Below are 14,564 nucleotides of genomic sequence, written 5' to 3'. Positions count from 1 at the left end.
AGAGGATTCTGGTATGAAAAACAGATACTGGCAGGTGTCTAAGGAGCTGTTCATATTTTTCAGAGATCTGAACAAGGTCTGGCTGTCCTGAACCAAGCTTTGCCCTGCTAGCACCCCTTTGGAAGCTCTTTAAAGGCATATAGCATTGATGCAGTGTTGTGCATCTTGCCTCAGTGTTTTGCTCTGTCTTGTAACCTTTTAACACCTGTGACTGAACTTTTGCAGTTACTGACAGTAGCTTGTAGGGACTTGTTTCCAGTGTGAGGTAAACAGGTACTGAGGGGCACACTGATGGATTATTTTCCTCCTCAGTTTTCAGCTGTGCCTCTTGAGTGGTGAGGACTGTGGTGACCATCAGGACATGGTGTGGTGTGGAGTCTGGCTGTTCGCCTGCTGGAGTGCATTCTGTTGGAGAAGCTCCTCTGGGCTTAGCTTTTCTGGGCTGGGATCTGTGACAGTACCTGGGATGGAAACTCCAGTGCCCTGGGTAAGCTGTTTCTTCCAGATAACTTAGTTGAACTCTGATGCGTGTAGCAGCAGTAACAATCTCAGGAAGTTTGAAGAGTCCATTTCCTACCCTGAATTTTGAAGCATATTGACGATTGGATGCACAGTCACAAATATGTATGTAATATAATTTGTCAGGGAATCTAGGCAGATGAAACATTTACTGCTCCATAGGAGATGTATGAAACATAGTATGTTGGACATAAGAAAGGAGTTGGTTTATTTAGAAGTCCTCTCTGCCTTGAAGTATCACCCACACTTGTAAATAACAACATGGAAGCAGGAGACAAGATTTCATCCTTTAGAGAGGTGCTGTTTCTCCCATTCTGCAGCTGGGGCAGATGAGAGGGATCTCCATGGTCAGAGTGAGGGACAGAGCCCAGGAGCTAGAATCCCTCTTCCTTTACTAATGTCACAAAACCATTTCTTATGCTGATAAATGTGGTGATTAGCTACAGCTTCAGACACCTGGGGCCTTCTCCTTGCAGCTGGAGCAAATTAGGTGCTCCTTGTGTCCAGCTGTCCTGTGAGCACTGAAAATGCCAGAGGGACTTTAGCTGCCACAAAGTGACACTGTTAGTGCCATTCCCCATTCACCATGCCCTTCACCACAGTGGCACTTATTAGTGCCACTCACCAAACCCCTTTCTCACTTTCTCTCTAGTGCTGTATGAGCATTAGCAAGTGGTCCCCTACACCTTAGCTCCAGGGGCAGAGCAGCGTCTATATGTGGCTGCTACCCTCCTATATTTAACAAAGCTGTGATTACATGCAGATATAGAAGGAACTGATAAGCTGTTTGATTGCTCAGCAGAGAAATGGCACCAAAATAGTTGTAGTGTTGTTTCTAATTGCAATGGATGAGCAGCCTGGCTCATTAATCCTCCCTATCAGCAGCACATAGCCTGTCTGCACCAGAATAGCCCTGATCTCAGCAAACCTGCATCCAGCCCTGGCCTTCTGTTTTCGACGTATTTGGAAAAGACTAGCTTCCAGCACAGCCTCAAAGGGGCTTCCGCTTGGCTGGGCCGACCATCCACGGCAGAGATGACCCAGGGCATGAGGGGTTCTGTGGTGTTTCAGGAGGCTGCCAGGGTGCACACACGTCTGTGCAACCCTGACCTTAGGCTGAGCAAGAGCACTGCTTTGGCAGGTGCTGCAGTGCAGGCGCTCAGATAATCACAGAATGACTGAGGTTGGGAAAGTCCTCTGAGACTGAGTCTGACCATTAACTGCCACTGGCGAGGGGTGACCCATTGCCCTGGCATGTCCCGTGGCTCAGAGGGTGATGTGCAGGTTGCTAAATATGCAGGCAGGAGATTTGCTTTGGAGATGGGCTAATAATGCCTGTTGAAAGGTGTGAGGTTTTTCCTCATCTTTTTTCCTTCATTTTAGTTGTGCATGTTGTATTGGCTTTGAAGGCTGCAGAGCCAGCAGCATCCTACAGCACACTGCTGAGGTGGGATGTGTCACTGAGTGCTGATAGCTGGCTGGGACCACTTGGTCAGTGCCAGCACATCTCAAGATGGGCACCTGCAGAGCTGAGCCCTTCTCCATTCACCACCTTGCCAAGAGCGTCTTGAAAACCACCCAACCTAACTGCCCTCCCAGCTGAGTTCCTGAGGTGGCTGGGCTGGATGTGGCTGGACAAACCACTGGGGAATTAAGTAAATAAACTCTTGGTACCTTTGCCCTGCTTTTGCTGGGGTGACTGTACATTGTACATGAGGAAGCGGAGGAACCATGGCTTGGTGCAATCTGTCAGAGTAAGGGTCACATATGGGGAAACTCGGCAAAAGGGTTTCTGGATCAACCTAACATCCCAAGGAAGTTTACTATAGTATTATTGCTTCTTCAACCTCTCCTATTCTACGTTTCTCTCTGCCAGGTGCCTCCGGTAGCATTCCAGGCTACACACCACAGAATAATGATGGTTTGCCTATTGAAATTCTCCTTTCTGTTTCAGCTGGAGATGGTGTTTCTCTTTGCTTCCTTTTTCACCCTTAAAAACCCAGGCTTTTAATGATTGAAGGGTGGAAAAGACATAATCACCTTGCTGAAAAGAAACAGAGGAAGGCACGGACAGGGAAAATTTGGCACAGAAGTGAGAGTCCCCATCACCCAGATTTGAGGGATAGTGACAGGTCTCTCTTAAATGGTGGGGATTTGGGAACGCCACCTCTGGCAGCTGATAGCAGGACCTCTTGAGGTGAGGTGCTGACCAGGGACAGAAATGAGTCCTAGGATAGACCAGGGATAGAAATGAGTCCTAGGAGCTGGGCTGGAGCAAATCCCACTACTTTTGCTTCACTCATTTGTTTATGATATTGGCCTGGTTCAGAGAGATGGAAACAGTGACCAGAGAGTCAGGGAGTTTCTGCGTGGCCAGAAGTCCCCCTTAGTCCCTGCTCTGGGCAGTGGTGACAGCTGGGCTGAGATCAGGCACCTGGAGAAGGCAGTGGAGTAATTGTGTGTCCATTCAAGGTCTGAGAACCTGGTGGATCCCCACCTTCCCAGGATGGGCTTGGGGCCCGCTGGCTGAAAGCTGGTTGGGTCCAACAGGCATCCTAATGCTGGGAGACAAGTCTGGATGCCCAGCCACTGGCAGATTGTCCTACCTGAGGTCCATCTTGTCTTCCCTGCAGCCCTTTTGCCATAAAGGTTAAATTCTTTTTCCTCACAAAGGGACTTGGCACTTTGTCATTGCCCTGCTCACTCTGTCTCACTGTGGCTTCCTTGCACTTATCATGAGAAGGCTCAGGTGTCTGTTCCTCGTAATTTGACTGAACCTGAGCTATTGAGGTTAAAATTTTCCATGCTGGGTAGGTGCCAAGGCTAAGCACCCCTTTATGAACATCTGAAGCTGATTTCATCTATTTCCATTGTATTCTTAGGTAATTCTCTTTTAACTTGAAGAGAATTAAGTGTGCTTGGAATAAGATGTTTGGATTTTATTCATGAGGAAGATTAAAATAATTTCAATTTCATTAGGAAAATTATTAATTTCATTAACAGCAAGACATTGCATAGAATGCATAATTCTCTTAAGAGTTTTGTTTAGAAAATAATTTGAAAGAACCTTTTGATAAGGTCAGAACATGTCACTTTAACATTTTTAGTAATGAAACTGTTCAATTGCTCACCTCCTAAAAGGGCTTCATCTTCTGAATGCACGTCTAAAATGAAATCAAGTTGTTGGTCAAAAGAAGTGACCAACAAGTTTTGGCTTTCCTCAAAACTTTTTGGTCATCTGGGAAGGAACAGTTTTTTAAAGGGCTTGGTGTAGGTGGTTTTTGAAACTATGGTGTTTCTTTCAATAAGGTATGCTTACATTTCCCAATGGATCATAATCCCAAATAGTAAATGTGAGAGAGGGGAGCTTTGTCTGCCTGCCTTGGTTGTTTCACAGTCTCTGACGTCCCCTGAGGGTGTGGAGGTGCCTGGCTAGGGGCTGGTGTGGATCACCAGCAGGAGCACTGGTGCCATGAGTGTGACCCAGGTCTGTAAAGGATGTCAGAGTGGTGTGCTGACATCCTGAAATATGGTTGCTGCTCTTCCAGAGGAATCCAAGGTTTCACCTGTGTGAAGTGCCCAGCCTGGCCATGGTGAGGGAAAACACAGAAAGGGGCTCCAGTGTTGAATTGTCTTCAGTCAATTCACCCCACAGCATGGACTCTGCAGTTGTGCTGCTGCTAAATGAGATTTCATGGGGCTATGGGTGGGAAAGGAAAATGGGAAAATGTCTGTGTCAGTGGTGGACAGCACTTGCAAGGCTTCTGTGCCTTGCCTGGAGGATGATGGCAATGTATTTGTTCTACCAAGACTGTCTGGCAGCAAAAGGGGTACAAATAGACTCATATCTCTGAATTGGGTCTTAACATGAAGGTGAAATTCTCTTTATAGAAAACCATGATGTATTCTCATGTTCATAAGAGATCTTAAAAAATATTGACTTACAGGGACTCCACAGAGTTTCAGGCTTTCCCAAACAAAACTTCAGTCTCTTCAGCCTGCCAGACTTTGAGGGAAGTGAAGCTTCCCTTCTAGATGATGGTTTCTAAAAACAAACTTTATGCAGGTATTTATTTTCTTCCTTCCTAATGCTTGTCTGATCCTCTCTGGGGGAGCACTCAGACTAGAAGCACTCAGCTGTGCTTATTGGGAAAATCCTTCACTTGATTCCCTGAAAGTGTAAGAGAAGGACTTATGGAAGTTTTGTGTTTGCAGTCTTGACAAGTGAACTTCTGATTTGCAGTTGAGCTGAGACTGAGTTTGAGCTGGACATTCCCTGCTGGTATCCCTGTGAGGATCTGGCCCAGCTGGAGGCCATGGAAACTGTCAACTCCAAGCCAGTATCAAAAGCAAACAACAGGCCAGTGATGCTGCTGTAGTTGTAGCAATGCTGTGCCCACACTCTGAGGGATGTGAACTCCTGAAACAGCTCCTGACTCAGGGCTGGCCACCAGCCAGGGCAGCAGTGACAGCTGGGGCTGGTCTCCCTGATCTGGGAATGTCACCTTACACCCATGCCAGCGGAGGTTTTCTTGTTTCTGCTTCTCTTTCTGGACAAGAAGGCAAGCATTTATGTGGTAAAGCATGGTCTTAATTCTCACTCTCAGCATTTCATCTCTACTATCATAGTATACGTCTCGGGGCTCATTTCTGCTTGCAGAAAGTGTGGGTGTAAGAAGGCAGGTTGGAAGTCCTTCAAGAGAACCTGTGGCCTTAGGAGCAATTAATGGAACCACAGAACAGGTTGGGTTGGAAGGGATGTTAAAGATCGTCTATTTCCACTCCTGCCTTGGTGCAGCTCTCTGGATTCACCCTGAAAATGCCCAATGTGCTGCATGAGGTGTTGGGATGGGAATGCTTTTTATTAGAGCATGAACATTCAGAGATGAAGCAAAGGGGTTTAAGTATTCACCAGGGGTGGTTGGTGCTGAATTAAAGGAGGCTTGATAACGCAGTCAGTAAGGGAAGAAAGCAACATGTGGAAGTTGTTTTCTCTGTGGTAAAGGAGAACAAGCAGTAAAAGCTAGTAGAAAGACCCACAACACACTGTGAGAAAATCAGCCCAAAATGTGCTGGAAAGAGAAAAATGGTTCATAATTATCATAAGACCATTATCCTGTGAAAACCTGCCATCTAAGGTTGAGTTAGAAGTAAGCTAATTATGGTTCAAAGGGATTTTAACATTTTGGTAATTCAGAGATATTTAGTTGGTAATTTACCTTTTATTTCTTATAAAAGCATCTACCCCTTTTCTGCAGGGCAGGTATCAAAGACATTGGTCATGCAGAAAATTCCACTGATGAGGTAAAAAGTATTATTTTAAATAACTTTTCAGCAACTTTTCTTTATTAAAATTTCAGAATTTTATGTCTTGTTTTGGTTTTCATGGACAATACTAAGGTTGGTTCCTCTGAATTATTTTGTAGAGATTTGTGGCATTTTTTGGAAGTTGCTAGCAAAATTTTTATGGACCTGTCATCACAGCTTTTAAGCAACCTAATTTACTCAAAAGAATCCTTGCAATTAGCTTTTTGAGTAAATTTTTAACCTTTTTTGAAATGTTTGATTTTTGTTTTTACTGCTTTGGGGCGAAGGTCCCCAAAGTTTCTAAGCTTCTGCAAACTGAAACCCTCTCAAATGTCTGATCTCAAAAGCCCTGCAGGTGCTGCCTGAACCTGAAGCTCTCAAGGACCTGTAAGTTTTTATTCACTTTCCACACACCTGGTTCCTCTTGCTCTTCTCCCCAGGTCCTGTGTTCTATAAATGGAAATTCTGAGATAAGGATTTTTCTCTTTTCCCCTTTTCCCCCCTATTATGTTTTGACCACTTGCTTATCCTGTTCCAGGCAGGATGCAATATTTCTCAGAAAAGGTGGCCCTTTCTTCTTCCTTATCAGCCCCGCTATAACCCAGAAAATAAATCAGTGAAAGTTCAAATTCCAATCTAGTTATCAAAATCACAGTGTTGGAGCTATTACAAAATACATTTGCCTCTCTGTACCCATGCCTTCAAAATTACTCACTAATGTTGGCAGTTTGAGCAAAAATCTGTTTGTCTATTTGAAAGTGGCTACTAATAAATCCAGATTTTAAGCCTTGCCATGTTTAGCACCAGCTTTTTATCATTTTCCTGTAGTCGCTGACTTCATGGCTGGTGGTGAGCATCAGTCATGCTCACAATCTGACCCACCTCAATCCACTGACAATGTATTTTTCCCACTACTGGAAGTTCATCCTGTTTATTATGCACTTTCTCAGCTTTCTTGCTTCATCAACTTCTTCTTACCTGACGCTGAGGTTGAATGCCACAGAAATAATCCTCCACAAGCACTTAGCCAGCCTGTTTTCTGTCCTCCTAGCTGGCTGATTGACTAACTTTATTTCTATTATTTAATTTTATTCAGTAAGCCTTTAAAGGATTTCTTTCTGAACGCAAATAAAGAGTTAATTATTTAATGTAATTATTTTATTAACATATTTTACAGCATTTTTTACCTTAATTGTGTTGAGGCTTTTATATACTTAATGCATTACAGTCCTGATGGCAACACAGGATTTTGAAATTCCAATGAACAACTTAAATTAACTTCTAATCAGAAAGAAATAAAACTTATGCCTGACTTCTAAGCTACTCCGACCTGACAAATTCATTTCTGAAGCATCTTTATTCTGTTGTCTCCTTCCTCCCTAGTGGACAGCATAGTCTTAAATTTGTCCTTATGGAACCAATCTGGTGTTGAGTTTGAGTGTTAATTCTGGGTCTCCTGTTGACTGTGTGGCCTGGCAGAAGGGTGACAAGGTAAGTCCCTCTGTATTGTCAGGTCACTTCTCAGATCCAGTCCAGCCAGGTACTTTCCCAAAAGCTGAGAGATACCTGTGGCATATGAAAAATGTGCCAGCAGTGAATGGATTTAATCATCACTAAATCCCAGATGGGGGCTGGAACTTGCAGTCCTCTATTCAAATATGCTTTTTTTTTTTCCTCCTCCTTCTTCTTCTTCTTTTTTTTTTTTTATTTGTAAGGAATTTGATGATTGACAGCTCAGTCTTCACTGTTTCAGTTTAAAAGCATTGCTGTTCCTGGTCTGTGTGCATGGGCAGGGAAACTGAGCTGCTGCCAGCCTGAAGGAAGTTCCTTAGCAGTAACACTCTTGCAGTGATCACTTGCAGTCTATGAGTATTCCATAAAAATAACAAACAAATCTGCTGCCAGAATCTATAGAAGCCTTTTCATAAATCCTGAAGCAAACTTGGGCCATAGTAATTGCTGCCAGGCAGGACAGAAGACTGTTTCTTTGTAGCATAAAATCTGGGGTGAAAAAAATTAAATTAAATACCTCAAAAGAGGCAATTTTAAGACATTTAAAGAATAAGTAGCTTTCTGGATAATAAGCAGGACCACGATTCTCTCTGCACATCTGTCCCTTGTTAATAATGAAGGGGGGACTTGGTTACGAGGACATAGGTTGTGGCTGAGATTGCTCAAGAAATAACATTTTCTAACTGATTGGAAAGAGTGGAAGTGGGCAGTTGGGAATGAAAGTTTCCACCAGAGGAAATGATGGGTTGATGGGATTGTTACGCAGAGCTTAAACGGTGACTTGGAAACAGCCTTGGGTCTAGGACGTCTGTACCTTGCCCGAAAATGTCTGCACCAGATACTGTGAGAAATGTCCTAGTTCATCCTAACATAATGGTGGGTTTTCCCAAGAGATCCTGACATTCCTGATGGCTTCCCTCGCAAAGGGGGGTGTGCAGTGAGGATGAGACACTGCTTTATGCACATATGAGGTGCTAATGGAGAGCTACTGAAGTCTGTGTCACCATGTCCTCAGCTTACTGTCCCCTGCCAAGTTTGCAGACACTCCTTTCTTGAACCCCAGTGACAAAGAATGGTGAGATGTGGCTCCTGTGCTGCCTCTGCTCCCAGGGGTCTGTGTGCCCCAGGCCAACAGACCGGGAGCCCCAAAGGCAGACCAGAATCCAGCCTTTCATTAGAAGTGTGATATGAGCTTGGAGTAAAGCTGAAATTAAATGTGGATTAAAATGCTGGATGTCACTTAAAACTAAATAGTCATCGACTGGTGTGAGGTACAGTCTCATCATAAGGCCCTGTCTTATCTAATTAGATGTAATAGGATCAAAATATAACAATATCATTAAATTACAATAATTGCAGGAAAGTGTGAATCATAGCACAGCTAAAGCTCATGAAACTTGGTGTCAGTGTTCATGCATTCATTGTGGCTAAAGCAGCAGCTGTGGTGAAACATTCCTGACAGAGAGGAGTGGGTGACTTACTGGGGCTGGGTTTGGGAGTTTGATCATACACCAAAAAACAAGAGGATGTCCAAAGTGACTTTTTCCTCTTCCACTTGTTCTTTTTCTGGCTGTGGCTGGGCAGAGCTGGGAGCATTTGTCACCATCCTTCAGGTTCTCATGATCCCAAGTCCACATCTTCCCCTGCTTAGTGGAGACCAAACAGGTAAATATGCAGGGTGAACTGCCCTGAACTTACACTGGGTTTTTCTGGAGGGTTACAACAGGATATGACCTGAGAGTGAGGAGTTCTCACCTTCCTCTTCCCTTTTCCTTGGAGGGAGGAGGTTCTGCTGTTTCCAGCTGGAATGCTGTGGGTGTTGTGTGAAAGTGCTGCTGTGAACAGGACATGTACAGGCGTTTCCCACCCTGCATGGGTGAGGCAGATGCTGGTTAGAGGGAGCTCTGTGTGAAAGTCACTAAAACAAAATTTGGTTGGTGACTGCTCCCTGCTGAAGAGGCAGGGAGACCATTTGACCAAACAAGAAGTGATAGAACAGAAAGGTCAGGACATTTTCTTTTAATTTCCACAACTGGTAAGTGTCCAGCTTGATACCAAGGTTTCCAAAGGTGAGAACATTTGGAAACTTTTTGGTGAATATTTCTGTTTTGGCTTGCTTGGTGGATATATTTGCTGAATTCCTTCCTGCTGTCTGTGGTCCTAAAATCTTGTGGGGCCTAAGGAGGAATGAGACAGATTTGTGGGTGCTGGGACTTTTTCATGACATGGTGCTGTGCTTGTGGAGCAATAACTTTGGACAGAGCAGATGTCAACATTTGGCCTTGACAATTTCATGCCTGTGTGTGAGAAATGCAGCATTCCTAGGGAAAGAGTAGTGAGAAGCAAGAGTTGTTAAGGAGAGCCACAAAGCCAGCAACCAGCATGATGAGGTCATTGTGTCTGAGGGTAATGTGGTTCCTGGGAAAGGTTTTAGCAACTGATTACTTTTCTGCTCATGCAGAGACAGTTTTTGGGTCCTGCCAGTGGTTGATAAAAACACATCTATTGCTTCATGAAGCTGAAGCTTACCAAGTCCCTGAGTGGGATTCTGTTGGTCTGGTGTGTGTTGGGGTATGTGGGGCTTGGTCCATGTGTGCTGCTGCTGATCAAGAAACCCTACATTTCGTGCACTCAGGCTGTCTTACTTCCTCAAAGACAGTCTGAATTTGTCTGCTCTTCTTCAGAAGGACGCTCTCACAGCGGGTAAGGAGGCAGCCCTGAGGACTGGTGCCTGAATTACTCAATGCCTCTGAAGTGTGTTGTTTGAAGAGGGAAGGATAGAAAAGCGGAGGAGATAATGACTCTGCTGTCTTGGCAAGAGCTGGGAAGGCACAGGGATGCAGAGGAAGATTGACTTGTCTCTAGGATACATTAAGACACTACATTCTGATCTGTAAAATGTTTGAGCTTCAACAATACAGAGATTAGAGGGATGATGTCTCTAAGAGCAGCCACTGGCATGCTTTCATTTCATTATGACCATTAAAATGAGGCATGTCATGAAAACTGTGCCCCCCCACCTGCCTGAGCACAGATGTCCAGTTAGACATAGCAGTTATTGATGAGCAAAGGCAATAAATGCCTGCAGGGGGTGTGTGTGGCTCCCTGTGTATTAGTAAATACTCTGCTGTTGCCTTACAGAAAATTAATGAAATCCAAGCAGTGGGAAATCAGTGCTGTGTTGTGGCTGGCAAGCAGCAGTGTGTCGATTTTCCTCTCCTTCCCCCACCCTCTGCAAATTATGAGGTGCCTGGATTAGTGACATAAGAATGAGTAAGGCTTTTCTGAGTTTGCTTATATAAAATCTAGTCCAAGTACATTTACTGAGGGGATACAGTTTTTCCTAGTATTAAATCACAGCCTGCTCTGGCAGTGATTCCCAAGCCTTTCCAGTAGGCAAAGTTCCCTTTTCCACCTACCACCCAGAAGGGCAGGCTCAGCCGCATCTCCCCCCAGCTCTCTCAATGAGTCCCAGGGGAGAAACATATGTATTTTATGGATGATTACTAAATTCTGTGGAGACACAATCCCAGTATTGCTCCAGGCAGTTCTTATGAAAGCACTGCTGCAAATACAGATGCCCTTTATAATTTTTTGTCTTAATGTAGGAATTTTTCATCCGTAAGCTGTGAACAGGCCCCATCACCACCACCCAGCAAGAAAAGGTCATAGGCCTGCTCCCCAGACTTTGTTAGTCCACTAGCTGCATCTGAACAACGTCTTTTAAAACAGTTTAAGATTTTGAACCTCCTTAGGTCCAAACAGACAGTGTTATCTCAGATGCCAGCTGCATAAAAATCCTCATGTGTTTCATGCCAGTGAAGCTGTCAGCCAGGTCTCTGAGCCATCTGAGACCCCCTTTGGGGCAAGGCACAAAAATTCTAAAGGAAGGTTTTCCTCTGACACAGAGGAATCCTATTGCTTGTGGTCATCTAGATGAAAAGGAAATAGCTAAGGAAAGGGACTGGATTTTAGGGATAAACATAACAGCACTCTAGAGAAACAGATTGCTGGAGATGTGGGGGGGATGGGACTGTAGGAGTGGCTTGGCCATGTGCTATATGTCCTGCAATATGGAAAAAGGCACTGCTGTTTGGGTATCTGTATGGCAGTGCCCTGTGTCCCCTTGCAGAGCCTGGCAGGGCAGCAGGGAGGGCTTGGGGCGCTGCCTCCATCCCCCAGCAAGGGAGATTCCACAAGGGGTACATCTGCCCACCAAACAAGAAAAGAGAGATATTAATTAACCCAGCGGCTAATTTGATTGGGATATGAAAGCGCCTTGACTGATCCTGCCTCAAGCACAGCTCGCTGCGAGGAGGCAGCCGCTCTCCTCCCTGGCCCGGGAGAGGGGGAAGGACAGGAGCTGTGGTGCTGTAGGGGGAGGACATAGGTAATAGCCAGCACTTGAGCCTAACTGAACCTGCCAGGAGATGTCACTCCAATGTGCAGGGACACATCCAAGGGAACATTTATCTGGCAGCTTTGGATTTGACTTGTGGAGGCACCTCTGAATGCCAAGTTCAGGTAGTTCAGTGCACAAGCAATTCCCACTCATTCTGGAGAGGAGCTGGAGGATGTGCATGCGTGTGTCCCTGGCACCACAGCATTCCCTGCCTGTTTACAAACTGTGATTTTGTGTACACTAATGCTTGCCAGCTTACATCAACAGGCTTGCTGTTGGTGCTTGAGCAGCAGTGGGCTCCAGCTCTCCTGACTGTGACTGCTCTGCTCACAGAAATAGAAGGCGTTTTTTAAGTCCTTCTGACTTTGAACACTGCGCTGTGAGCCAATCTTTTATATTAAAAATAACACTTCCTTACAGAGTCTCTTTTGGAGTGCCTGTGTATCTCCACTTTCCTTCCCTCTTCTGTGCTTAAATAAAGACTGATTAATTACTCAAGCTTTTCTCTGCATAAATGATGAGGATCTCTGGCAAGCAATATGATACTGCTATCTTCATGCTGTCCATTGAAATCTAGGGAAATCAAGCTACTTGCTAGTCACTGTCAGTGGTGCAAGACAGTGCTGTAGGTTCTGAGCAGGGGAAATTGTGCATAAAATATTAGATAAGGGCTTTATTTGAATGAATCTGACTTCCAAAGAACGGGTTAATCATGTGTTTGCTTCACCTAAAACTAAAAATGGACCAAACTTTAGTCCTCTTTGCACCTGTGGCCTGTATAAGGCCAGCACAGAGTCAAACCTGACCAAAGCAATATGGAAATTTTCAACTAAAAAATTGAATTTTTCATTTTTATTTTACAAGGACTCTGAACTATTTCATTTTTTTTATGACTTGGGGCGGGTCCCTTTTTCTTGGTTCATTTTGCTTGGTTGGGGGGTTTTTGACCTCCATACCAACTGGAATTTGTCGGAAGCTTTTGGAGCTCATTTCTGCATAAAGGTCTGCTTAGGAAGATAAAGAGAAAGGATTGTTTAACATATCAGTAGTAAATTAGATCCTCTTATCTGTGTTACTTATCTTAGAAGAGCCCATTTTGGTGTTGGGAAGCATGTGCTATGTTCTCATTTCTGTACTGACATAGTAGCCAGCTTTGCTAATAATTTTGTCTCCTCCTGCCTCTTCTTTCTTACTTGTAAATTGCGGCCGATGATGCTTTCCTCCTTCATAACGCGCTTTAAAGATCATCTCCATAGAAGGAGATTGCTGATGGACGATCAAAGGGGAGCCTGATGGCACTGTTCAGTACATCAAAAATGGGGTTTATTACATGAGTTCTACTACTGGAAAGATTGAATTTACATTTACAGTGGTATGAATCTGACTGAGAGCTCTCTGACGTCAATGCAGTGCTTTGCATTGGTTTCAAAGGACGTTAAATTAAGCTTTATATAAAAATGCATGCTTCATCCTTTTTGCTGACTGCTGTATTTTCCATTTGTAAAACGGGACTTAATTCACTTGAACTATCAGAGGATATACAAGGCATATTTTGCAGCCTGAACAGGGCAGACTCCACAAAAATTTGGAGCAGAGTTCTCTTTGCAGTGATCTTAGAAAATCATATAGCTGTTTCTTGTCTCTGAAAATAGCAGAAGCACTATAAAATGGGGATTGGAATCCTGATCTTCTCCCTCTTCAGACTACAGAAATGTCTGCTGGGTCTATCCTGGCAAATCCCTCCCAGTGACTGAATGACAGGAATTCAACCTGCTAAAAGAAGAAACAACATATGTGGGAACAGAAAATAGATAGAGACAGTTCATTAAGAAAAAAAACGACATAATGTGTGCTCTTGAATTAATAGTGCAAGAAGAGATCAGTGATTACTTGCCCACTGTCCCTTCCCCTTTGCTTGCAGTGTCCAAGGAGACTTCTGTGCCGTAGGCTGAGTGTGTACATGAAATCTCTGCCCTTGCCATTCACACTGCCCATATCTGACCCATGGTAGCAGTGAGTTGTGCATATAAGTGAGCACATCATTGTTAAACTGGCAGCCCTTAAAGACACTGCTCTCCCTTCCACACATAGAAATAAAGCAACAAGTTGTCTTTTCTAGATTGTTCCTCCTGCCCGCAAAACCTTGATTTTTAAGATCTCAAATTAACCCTTTAGAAGTAACTAATGATCCTGAATTTTTTATTTCTTTTTACTGATTACAATTATATGGTAGTATTGGAATATGATCCCAATATTACCAGATGGAATGTGCCTGGGCTCATCTGACCCTTACTGCTGGACCAAAAGCAGCAGCTGTGGTGTTTCACCTCAGAGACACCTTTGGCTGGCTGGGTGTGGCAGCTGGCACTTGGAACAGGTCCAGGCATGCAGGAACTCAGTTTTACCTCTGGTGGAAAGGCTTTAGGTGATGGTGAAGGGAAAAGGAGATGGATTCTGCTGGAGGGTTTGATCCAGAGCTTTATTCCAGGCACACAGACACCTGAATGTTGTAACAGCTCCAACAGAATACCAAACCACGTGGTCCTGTGTCTTTTAAGCCTGGGGAGAGGGGGAGGGAAGGCGTAGGTGTGCCACCAACCAGGTAGGAGGGGGGAAGGCTCAGGGGACAAGTGACACTTGGATAAGCCAATGTCCCCAGGGCTGAGAGGCGTCTTTTGAACTTGGCCAATCACAGACGCCCTTTCTAGAATGCCAAGATTGACAGACAGCTCTCAGCAGGAGGCAAGGGGAGGGGAAGGGAGAAGGTATTGGCACACCTGGGAAAGGAACTGGGATAACTGAAGTGGGATGTTGCGTCACCCTG

Source organism: Melospiza melodia, chromosome 3 (assembly GCF_035770615.1).
Source record: "Melospiza melodia melodia isolate bMelMel2 chromosome 3, bMelMel2.pri, whole genome shotgun sequence".
Lineage (NCBI taxonomy): Eukaryota > Metazoa > Chordata > Aves > Passeriformes > Passerellidae > Melospiza > Melospiza melodia.
Note: the sequence above shows the minus strand (reverse complement) of the source record.